Source organism: Trichomycterus rosablanca, chromosome 2 (genome assembly GCF_030014385.1).
Source record: "Trichomycterus rosablanca isolate fTriRos1 chromosome 2, fTriRos1.hap1, whole genome shotgun sequence".
NCBI classification, from domain to species: domain Eukaryota; kingdom Metazoa; phylum Chordata; class Actinopteri; order Siluriformes; family Trichomycteridae; genus Trichomycterus; species Trichomycterus rosablanca.
The window spans coordinates 6502256-6513266 of NC_085989.1; positions in this window are offsets into that span (position 1 = coordinate 6502256).

Sequence of the window (11011 nt, forward strand, 5' to 3'; positions counted from 1 at the left end):
CTGGTAAACTTGGTTTTGTAGTAAGAGTGCAGGTGCTAGACTAGTCTGGTGCTAGACTAGTCTGTCTGCAGTTCATATCTCTTTTCTATTAAAACTGGGGCGGCACGGTGGCTAAGTGGGTAGCACTGTCACCTCACAACAAGAACCTGGGTTCGATCCCCAGGTGGGACGGTCTGGGTCCTTTCTGTGTGTAGTTTGCACGTTCTCCCCGTGTCTGCGTGGTGCTCCGGTTTCCTCCCACAGTCCAAAGACATGCAAGTAAGGTGAATTGGAGATACTACTTTGTCCAAGACTGTGTTCGATATAACCTTGTGAACTGATAAACCTTGTGTAATGAGTAACTATAGTTGCCTGTCATGAATGTAACCAAAAGGGTAAAACATGACGTTAAAATCCTAATAAACAAACAAACAACAGCGTAAACGTGGTTTTGTAGTAAGGGAGTACAGGTGCTAGACTAGCCTGTCTTCAGTTCAGACCTCTCTTCTATTAAAATGATGTGAAGCATCATGTAGTACAATATATTATGACACAGACCCTGGACTGATGTGGTATGATAAGTCCACATTTGGACTCATTGTTTCTGAAAATAAAGGACTTGAGGATAAAATGTTCACTTGCTGCCTAATATATCCCACCCACTAACAGGTGCCGTGATGAAGAGATAATCATTGTTATTCACTTCACCTGTCAGTGGTCATAATGTTATGCCTAGTCGGTATACAACAACATACACAAAGTATACAACATTGTTGTAAGGCAACCTTAAATAATATTAAATATTTTGTCTTTTCACTGATTTCAATTAAATTCAATCCAAAAATAACTTGCATATCACAGCTGTCTGTTTTAATGTAGATGTTTCTAACTGTCCCAGCTTTTTTTGGAATTAGGTTTGTAAATGCAGCTTCTCACCAGATGTTTTTCCTGGATTCCCAGGATGAAAGAACTTACAGTCTTAGAAAATGAGCAACAACAACATACGCGCTGTCGTTTCCTTCTTCAGACACTCATGTGTCAGCTTGTATTTCAGAACGTCTGGCAGACATGTCATCACGGATGTCAGCTCGTCACCTGAAGCCCAACGCCACGAAAGACTGAGCTGACAGACTGTCCCCATGTCAAACCTTGAGGAAACCTGGGAGTGGTTCTGAAGAACCAGCTATCATTCATGGCTTGTGTTGCTATCCTGACCCAGTTATGCAAATGGATCCTTCACAACAGATTTGACAGATTCTTTAAATGGAAGCCACTAAGAGGTTTTTACTTCCAGTGACTGGAGTACTGGAACTCCCAGTTGATGCACCTTCATGTCAAACATCCAAACAAATAAATTACTTCCATTTCACCCCACTGCTTCACTCTTTCCAATTGGTTTCTGTAGCTTCTGCATCAGATTTTAAACAATTATTTCTGCCTTTAAAGCCTTTAAAAAATAGACCACCTGACTTAAAGTACTTGTCTAACTCCTCTTTGTACCCTGTAAAATTTTAAGTACAAGTCTGTCTTGATTTGAACCGAAGTTTAATACTCAAGGAAGACAAGCATGAAAGCTTTTTCTGTACTGGCACCCAGCTGCTAAAATAAAGTTTTAATGGCTGTCCAAACGGCTAGTCTCTTATTGTATTTAGCCAATAAAGAATACTTTCTATTAGGGTTTGACTGCACTGTTAGCAACAGAAGTACAGAAATGTAGTAATATAAAGGTGTAAAAAGTTTTACAATGTCATTTAAGTTGCTGGCATGGTCTTATTTATTGTTAGTAATTTTGACTGACTGTAGTTGTTGACTTACTGTATGTTCCCATTATTAGAGCTAGTCTGACTTCAAAACTCCAAACTGTCACCTTATGCTGAGGTGTCTAGATTGTCAGATGTATTAAAGTACCACTAAAACACGTCTGTCACTATTTAAAAATGTAAAAATTGCTGGAATATGAGTAACCCTACTGCCCACAGTCAAGCAAGCTTTATGTTAACTTAAAAAAAACTTTTTTTTGGGACCTTAAAGCTCAAATAAATGTTGGTGTTTACACAATCACACAAACAAAAAAAGTAAAAGCGTCGACTTTCTTTGCATTCTAGCCTCTATGCCAGTGACAATGCAAAGCTTGAATGGTTCTAATTTATATATTAATAACAGACCTGCTCTGGGGGTTCTTGGATTACACTTGACCATCCTGACAAATTTCTCAGCGTGATGCATGTCAGCTAAGAGACTACTGCAACATATACTTTACAGCGCATATGCTTCTAACCTTGTGGCAACAGTTTGACAGGTTATTTTTTTGTTCCAGCATGACTGCGCCCTTGTGCAAAGCAAAAAACCATCGAACATCTTTGGGATTAACTGGAATGTTGGTTGCAACAAAAACAAAAGTTTTGTAAAAGCCTTCCCAAAAAACTAGAGGACTTCATATTAACGGTTATGATTTTGCCAGAAAACTGTAGGTTTTTATCCATTATGTTACTGTGCACCATGTATTTTCCAATCCATCCTGACCAGACTGCCTAACCCTGTTGCTAAAACATAGTGCAATCAAGCATATGTTTTTTTTTAGTGGCGGATAATGTGCCCTTGAGCAAGGTCTATAAAGTTTGTGCCAAACCCCTTGAACATCTCTGGGATAAACTGGAATGTTGGTTGCAACATAGACACACTTTAAAATCTTGTACAAGCCATCCCAGAAAAGTAGAGGTCTTTACTTCATACTAACATTCATGGATTTATAATAGGATGTCCCAACAAACATAGTTAGGAGACCACATAACTTTGGCTATATAGAGGATAAGATTAAGTTACTAACCTTAGACACACCACTCAGAAATCAGATACAACTGGAGGAAACGAATGAGCAACATGACCTGAAATAAAGAAAGCAAACTGTGGCCTTTCTGGAAAATAATAAAAATGCAAGGCCATGATTTAGACAGAGGAGAGTCCAGACGGTAGAGAGAAGGTCATTCGATCACTGAGGTTTAAAGAAACTGAAGCAGTGAGATTCTGCCTTGCAAGCATGTTTAGGTCTCATGGAAATTAATGGCTAGTTAATTTAGGGCAAATATCTGAGCTGTTATATAGTTATATAATAAAGTGTAGTTTAAAATACAGTTTGGGACCTTAAAAAATAATTAATTGGGTTATTTATTTGATAATTGTTTTTATTGCTATTCCAGCTGACCATTAAGACAGGGTTAGGATAATGACCAATATATAGCATTTTATAGCATCCTGAAAATGAAGGTGGGTCATTATATATAATATATATATAATATAATATATATAATTATAATATAATTGTAGTTAATTGTTGTAGTTAATATGTATATATATACACCAATCAACCATAACATTAAAACCACCTCCTTGTTTCTACACTCACTGTCCATTGTAGCAGCTCCACTTACCATATAGAAACTCTTTGTAGTTCTACAATTACAGACTGTAGTCCATTTGTTTCTCTGCATGCTTTGTCAGCCCCTTTCATGCTTCAATGGTCAGGACCCCCACAGGACCACTACAGAGTAAGTATTATTTAGGTGGTGGATCATTCTAAGCACTGCTGTGACACTGACATGGTGGTGGTGTGTTAGTGTGTGTTGTGCTGGTATGAGTGGATAAGACACAGCAATGCCGACTGAGAATAGTCCACCAATCAAAAATATCCAGCCAACAGCGCCCCGTGGGCAGCGTCCTGTGACCACTGATGAAGGTCTAGAAGATGACCAACTCAAACAGCATTAATAGATGAGCGATCGTCTCTGACTTACATCTACAAGGTGGACCGACTAGGTAGGAGTGTCTAATAGTGGACAGTGAGTGGACATGGACCCACCACCCAAATAATACCTACTCGTGTAATGGTCAACAAAGCATGCAGAGAAACAGATGGACTACAGTCAGTAACTGTAGAACTACAAAGTGCTTCTATATGGTAAGTGGAGCTGATAAAATGAACAGTGAGTGTAGAAACAAGGAGGTGGTTTTAATGTCATGCCTGCTTATGAACACATGCTTTTTATTTTCATAAGAACAAGGTTGAATACTTGTTTCCCCTCATTATACTGACAAATGTGCATATCAATAGAAATGTAATCGCCCGGCTCAAGATTAGGTTTGTGCCGAGGTTCTGACAGCTGCTCTAATCAGGATGAAGCAGTTACTGAAGATCTATGAATGGATGATGAATGTATTACCTAACTGCACCTGTCTGAGCCGGTGCATGTGTTGTCGGCTCAATTGCGACTCGTGGGCTGTGTTGTTACCTGCCTTTGCAGGCGTGTTAGTAAAACAAGGTGAATCAGCAGACTGAAAAAAGCACGTCTGGCTGTCTGTGTAGCAGGGTGGGTCGAAGAAATGACTCCTCCTGAACGTCACAGCTCAAGCCCGGTCTGCTGGCTGGTTGCGTTTTTGGGTCAAAACAATGGTTGTGTTTACACTGATCAGGCATAACATTAAAACCACCTCCTTGTTTCTACACTCACTGTCCATTTTATCAGCTCCACTTACCATATAAAAGCACTTTGTAGTTCTACAATTACTGACTGTAGTCCATCTGTTTCTCTACATACCTTTTTAACCTGCTTTCACCCTGTTCTTTAATGGTCAGGACCCCCACAGGACCACTACAGAGTAGGTATTATTTGGGTGGTGGATCATTCTCAGCACTGCAGTGACACTGACGGTGATGGTGGTGGTGTGTTAGTGTGTGTTGTGCTGGTATGAGTGGATCAGACACAGCAGTGCTGCTGAAGTTTTTAAACACCTCACTGTCACTGCTGGACTGAGAATAGTCCACCAACCAAAAATATCCAGCCAACAGTGCCCCGTGGGCAGCGTCCTGTGACCACTGATAAAGGTCTAGAAGATGAACAACTCAAACAGCAGCAATAGATAAGCAATCATTTCAGACTTTACATCTACAAGGTGGACCAGCTAGGTAGGAGTGTGTAATAGAGTGGACAGTGAGTGGACATGGTATTTAAAAACTCCAACAGTGCTGCTGTGTCTGATACACTCATACCAGCACAACACACACTAACACACCACCACCATGTCAGTGTCACCGCAGTGCTGAGAATGAACCACCACCTAAATAATACCTACTCTGTAGTGGTCATGTGGGGGTCCTGACCATTGAAGAACAGGGTGAAAGCGGCTAAAAAGGTATGTAGAGAAACAGATGGACTACAGTCAGTAATTGTAGAACTACAAAGTAATGATCGGCTGATCTGTGTATGTATAAAGATTTATAAGTACACGTATCAGATTACACAAACTGGCCAAAAGTATGGTGTAACCCGTTCTAATTATTGAGTTCCTCTGTTTCAGCTACACCCAGTCCTAAAAATGCATAGAATAAATGGTCTAAAATCTAATATATGCTTACAAATTAAAGGCAACAGTTTGAGAAAGAATGTTTGATTCCATTGAAGCCCATTGAATCTTTGTGTAAAGCATTTCCCAAAAGAATATACAGCCAAAAATGTCCACATACTTTTTGCCATGCTGTGTATTCACACAGGTAGTACAGTTTTTTTTTCTGTCAGGGTTAAACAAGGTGATAAATGTGTCTAAAGCAGAGGTGTGATTAGCACCGCTCCTCTGTTCTCAGACATGGATTAGCATTATGGCTACACAGGCACCAGACTGCTATAGTATCAATCAAAACCGACACCCTGACATGCACCATGCAATTACTGAGCTCAAAGCCATTTGGCAAACATATTATTGAGAGGAAAGGCTGCATTTGCCATATCAGCATACGGAAGAGATCTACAGTGATGTGAAAAAGGTTTCATCCTCCAGCCTTTTATTCCTTATATTTATCACCTCAAGCTGGGATTTGTATTAATTTGGGTCGAATATTTTTATATCTATTTAAATAAATAAGTCATTCATTAATTGTCTGTTGTACCACCGCTTTATCCTGGTCACGGTGGGTGCAATTCACTGGGAAAAAGGTAGGAAACACCCCACACATACACATCTTTTTGTATCAATTTTGTATCTCCAATTAACCTCACTGCTTGTCTTCTGACTGTAAGGGAACCCACACAAATAGAGAGAACATGCAAACTTCACAAAGAAAGGATCCGGATCACTCCACCTGGGAATCGAACTAAGGACCTTCTTGCTGTAAGACGACAGAGCTACCCACCAAGCCTCCGTATCACAGCAATTCATTTTTTACAACATGATGGAGCCTATCCTTCACCAAAATTGTCAAGGTCTCACCACATATGTTTAATAGGTTTAATATCAGAACTTTTTATTTTACACTCGTGTTGCATTGAGTCACTGCAGGTTTTTATAAACTATTCTACTGTGCGCCATTTATTTTCCAATCTTCCCTGATCAGACTGACAAACCCTCCTGCTAAAACGTAGCGCAATCAATGATATGTTTTCTTTAGTGACGGATACTCCTATGATCTATAAACATTACTTTTAGTTGCAGCCACGGACTTCTGCAACCCAGTACATATTACAGTTGCTGCCATGGTAGCTTTTCTAATAAGTGACACATTTACTTGTTGAACATGTTTAATGGCGTAGCCTGGCCTAGGCAGTAAAACTGTAGTTTCATGTTTTGTGTATTTACTTATTATGTACTTAACTAAGCTCTAAGCACCTTCAAGATTGAAGCTAGTGTTCTAATAGCTATGAGTTAAAATTAGAGCATCAGGTGCAGCAGTGTTGTTGGGAGTTTTATACAAAGTTTAAACTTGCTGGCCTCTGTCTGCATTTGTTGCAACTGTACAACCAATAAGAGATGAGATCTGTTTTCTGTTCTCATCCCAACACTAAACTGGGAATTCAATGGTGGGTCCAAATCGACTAATAAACGGGGTACAGGAGGGTGACAAAGTATACAGAGCAACAGATTGGTAGCTTGTAAAATAGTCTACTCTATATGAGACATAACAAAGTTGGTATTCCACAGGCATGCAAGCCAACCTTGATAATTCTGTATGCGTAGGTAGAATTAAGTCACTGGCCTTGGGAACATCCACTCCCTGATAAGATAGAATATAATGATCATCTAACGCAAATGCAAAAAAACTGTCTCAAAAACACTCATTTTTAATAAAATACACAGTAACAACGTATGCCAGCAGCTTTATATGCAAAGCAAAGTCTTAAAGACAACGTTTGATGAGTTTGTTCTGGGGGATCTCCAGTGGCCTGCATGGGTCCTGGACCTCAACTCAATTAAACACAATCTGGATAAATATCAAGCCAAGCCTGTGCATCCAACATCAAGATAAAACCTCAAAGATGCTCATGTGGCGCAGCGGTAAAACACACTAGCACACCAGAGCTGACATTTTGAACTTGTCGGTTCGAAACTCAGCTCTGCTATTTGTCTATGCTGGGCAGCTACATCAACAACGATTGGCTGTTAATCATACAGGGTGGGAGCCGGACAGGGAACTACTCATAACTGAGGCAATTACGACCTCTGCTGGCTGATTGATGGCACCTCAATAGAGTTGATCAAGGTGTGGCTCTCCGTGCACAAAGCTGACCCGTATATGAACTCGCCTCGTGCCTGTGTCAGTCTCGCTCTTCTTAACCAGGGCGGGGATCGGCTTCAGTAGAAAGGAAGCATGGGCACACACAAAATGTGGACTGTTATAGCCGAATGTATAACATTAAGAATAATCTGATGATCTGAAACATATCGGTGTAAGAAAAATAGAAGCAAAAATAGAAGAATTTAAAAAGGGGACAAATACTTTACTTTTTTCACAGCGCTGTATATCATGTTGCTCCCACCTCCATAATTCAACTGAATTGCTGCCAGAGAGTTCTATTTTTGTTTCATCTTACCATTTATCAGATTTATCCAAATGCTTGTGTACACATGTTAGATATAAATCATGGTGCTTGTTTATTTTGGGTTTTGAGGCGTAGAAACTGAGATGATTGCAGTGCAGTTTATTGCTTATTTTACTGTGTAGCTTTTTTTCTTTTACATCCTTTTTTCTTCTTTTACTTTATCATTACTCTGATCATGTTGTAAAATCTTGTGTGGTGGACAATTTGGCTCACAATGACAATATACACCGATCAGCCATAACATTAAAACCACCTCCTTGTTTCTACACACATTGTCCATTTTATCAGCTTCACTTACCATATAGAAGCACTTTGTAGTTCTACAATTACTGACTGTAGTCCACCTGTTCCTCTGCATGCTTTGTTAGCCCCCTTTCATGCTGTTCTTTAATGGTCAGGACTCTCCCAGGACCACTACAGAGCAGGTATTATTTGGGTGGTGAATCATCATGAGTGGATGTCACAGCAATGCTGCTGGAGTTTTTAAACACCTCACTGTCACTGCTGGACTGAGAATAGTCCACCAACCAAAAAAATATCCAGCCAACGGTGCCCTGTGGGCAGTGTCCTGTGACCACTGATGAAGGTCTAGAAGATGACCAACTCAAACAGCAGCAATAGATGAGCGATCGTCTCTGACTTTACATCTACAAGGTGGACCAACTAGGTAGGAGTGTCTAATAGAGTGGACAGTGAGTGGACACGGTATTTAAAAATATACACCAGTGAGCCAAAACATTAAGATCACCTGACTAATATGCTGTTGAAACAGCCCTTACCCATTGTGATTTGCCACACAGTGCATCCTCGTGCATCTTTTCCACAAAATAAGATTGGCCAGACCAGTGGACCAGTCCAGTTCCGATGTTCACCTGTAGATGGTGGTTAGCATGGGCACTTTGACAAGCCAGTAATTACACAGCTCCAACACATTCACCTCATCATCAATATTAAAATCAATATTAAAACCATACCAGATGCCATAGCCTTCATGTCCTCTGGCATTAATGAGCCCTGGCTGCTCAACTACCTGTTAGCCATTTCCTCCTTGGACTACTGTCAGTGGGTACTCATCACTCACCATGTGAACACCACTGGTGGTTTTAGAGATACTTGAATCATTATTAAAGTCACTCAGGTCATTATGCTGCTCCATTTAACATGTGAACTATTCATACATACTGTCCGCCCAACATTTAATATATTCTTGACTGTCATATGTTACGAAATAGTCTTTGCCATGCACATTTTTGTGGGGTGGTCCTAATGTTTTGGCAGATCAGTGTACATTTTAAATATGTTTTAAAAAACCTAAAGCACTAAAATGCTTTGTTCATATCTACAAAGACAAAGTCTAAGGGCACCAAGCTTGTAAATTATAAGTGGATAAATACACTAAAAGTACATTCAATAAAGAAAAGTGGTTGTAAAATCTTACTGCCTTACTGTAAAATCTTATCTTTTTCTATTTTAGGTCTACTGCACCAGAATATGGAAGACAACAGGGTAAAGAAGTTGTGCTATTGGTCAATGACACTAATTTGCATGTCAAAGTTAACTTAAAGTTGAATTCATTTGCATGGGGAGAGTCTGTGACATGAAATGACTGAATCCTTTATAATAAATATGCAGCTGAGTGCAAAAGTTTGCATCCCCTTCGAATTAGAAATACCAAGCAAGACATTTAGCATGTTAGGATAGAATATAATTAATATAATAAGATATGCATTATGTGGCAGTTATAGGAATTATGTTTGCAACATTTCTTCATACAAGTGTGTATGTTAGGGTGGCACAGTGGCTCAGTGAGTAGCACTGTTGCCTCACATCAAGAAGGTCCTGGGTTCAATCCAGGTCCTTTCTGTGTGTAGATATATATGTGTGTGTATGTATGCCCTGAGATGGACTGGCGCCCTGTCTAGGGTGTTTCTGTGTGCCCCCGCGGGACCCCGGAATAAGAGGTTTAGAAAGTGACTGAGTGACGTGTATGTTACCCATTATAACTGTAGGTTTTCTGTAATTGTTTGTATGACCACCATTTGTCCAAATAACCTTACAACATTAAAACAAACAAAAAAGGTTTAATAAATATTGAATGTGTTTCTTTACTTGGGACTAATTAATGAACATAGAGCAAAAGTACCCTATAAAACAGGCGTATATTAAGTGCATCATATACTGAGTGCTTCAATGTAGGCAGTATGATTAGACACATTATCAAATTATGAACCAATTACATGACATGCAGATTATTAATATATATAGTAAATATAGTTTAGCTCCACTGTATGTCCAAATCTATGTGGACACCTAACCATGATCTTGTAGGACATACCATTCTAAAACCATGGGCATTCTATATTGAATTGCTCTTTCTTTCCTTTGTAGCTGATATCCTACACTCCTCTAAGAAGCCTTTCTACAAGACTTTGGTGTGTGTCTGTGGAAATTTGTGCCCATTCAGTCAATAGAGTCAGTAAGGTCAGCCTTGCTCACAATTTATGTTTAAATCATCCCAAAAGTGTTAATTTGGGTTGAGATCAGGGCTCTGTGTAGGCTGGAGCTCGCTTTTCACACAGCTAGTAAAACAATGTCTTTTAGACTCTGCTTTGTGCGCTTGGGCACAGTCGTGTTAAAAGAGAAAAAGGATTTCCCCAAACTGTTGCCACGATGTTAAAAGCATATCATTTACCTTATTTTTTATACACCTGTTAGCAAAAAAACCTAAATTCTATCCTTAGAAGAGGTGTCCACATACTTTTGACCACATAGTGTATTTGCTAACACACATAACACATACACAAAATTATGGTTAAAGATGTTTTCACATTTGTGTACTAATAAATATTTTTTAAAAACTCATTAAGCAGAACCCTTTATATACAGAAATTCAACATGTTTGGCACCCATGACCTATGTAATTAGCAATTAGCTTTTTAGCACTTAGCAATCAACATTCATTGTTTCCCAGGTGCCTAGTGTAGTCTTGAGCTAATGAATTAGCCATGTGGACAAGCTACACAGCCTGTCTGTGTGATAAATGTACATATACTGTATAAATTCACTTGTTACAGAATATTTTAAAGGTTTGTATACTTAATAAATAAATTACTGATAACTGAATGATGTTAATTTTATCTGCTAATGAAAATTATACTTGTTTCTAC